The sequence below is a fragment of the Chrysochloris asiatica genome, unplaced genomic scaffold (genome assembly GCF_000296735.1).
Source record: "Chrysochloris asiatica unplaced genomic scaffold, ChrAsi1.0 scaffold00008, whole genome shotgun sequence".
In the NCBI taxonomy this organism is placed as follows: domain Eukaryota; kingdom Metazoa; phylum Chordata; class Mammalia; order Afrosoricida; family Chrysochloridae; genus Chrysochloris; species Chrysochloris asiatica.
The window spans coordinates 11443761-11445036 of NW_006408526.1; the positions used below are offsets into that span (position 1 = coordinate 11443761).

Here is a 1276-nt window from a genome sequence, read left to right on the forward strand (position 1 = left end):
GAAAGTGTGTATGCTAAAAGGAAGAAGCAGGGATATTTCCACACCGTATGTTTGTTGATCACTTCATCTTGATCTGGCAAATATTTGCTGAAGTATAATTCCTGGGAAGAAGATAAAAAAGTAAATTGACAGTGCCAGCCAAAGTACTTGTTAGATTCTGTGTTTTCATCGAAAAGTCTCCTCTTATAAAAAAGTATACTTTGAATTGTGAACTTGTCTCTTAGAATTGTCAACTGAATCTTCCTTTACTCTAAACACTGAGTGCCTTCGCGATGCCTGCTACTGCTTTAGGGGCCGGGGGACTTTCAGACGGTCTTATTCTTTACTGTATAAAGGGAATAATGAAATGAAGAACTTTTTATTTTAAAAAAATAATTCTTGTAAATACCATGAAAACATTCACAAACGTATATACTGTGGAGCTGAGCCAATGAGCAACGGTGGGAGGTGAAATCTGGTTCTAACCGGTCCGGGGCTCCCAGCGCTATAAAAACTTTATAAACACCCCCGGAGCCTGAGCAGTGTGAAGAAGAGGCGAGAACCCCCGGATCGCCCAAAGCCCGCTCGTAGCCCCATCCCGCGCCCAGCACCTGCACCCCGCCACCGAAGCCACCATGCCCAAGAGGAAGGCTGAAAGGGATGCTAAGGGAGATAAAGCCAAAGTGAAGGATGAACCTCAGAGGAGATCCGCAAGGTTATCTGCTAAACCTGCTCCTCCAAAGCCAGAACCTAAACCTAAAAAGGCCCCTGCAAAGAAGGGAGAGGTATCCAAAGGGAAAAGGGGTAAACTGATGCTGGCAAGGATGGAAATAATCCTGCAGAAAATGGAGATGCCAAAACAGAACAGGCACAGAAAGCTGAAAGTGCTGGGGATGCCAAGTGAAGTGTGTGCATTTTTGATAACGGTGTACTTCTGGTGACTGTACAGTTTGAAATACTATTTTTTATCAAGTTTTATAAAAATGCAGAATTTTGTTTTACTTTAAAAAAAAAAAAAAAAAAAAGCTATGTTGTTAGCACACAAAACACTTCATTGTTTTTGGGGAAAGGGGGAAATGTCACTAATACAGTGTCTCCAAAGCTGGACTGATGTGGAAGCAAACACCTTTCCCATCTAGTTTTGAGAGACTCCCTCTTGGTTCCCAGGAGGAGGGATTCCCTGACGTTAACACACATTAGCCACCTTGGCGCACAAATGCGTGTGGTGTGGGAAAAGTACAATTTGTTTTTACATCTTCATATCCTCTTGACTTTCTCTGCCTTCAGCATAGACTTG

The 1276-nt window shown here is 42.8% G+C and overlaps 1 pseudogene; it reads left to right on the forward strand.

Moving 5' to 3' along the window:
- Positions 1-614: 614 nt before the first annotated feature.
- On the forward strand, positions 615-883 carry LOC102824266 (annotated as a pseudogene).
- The last annotated feature ends 393 nt before the right edge of the window (positions 884-1276 follow it).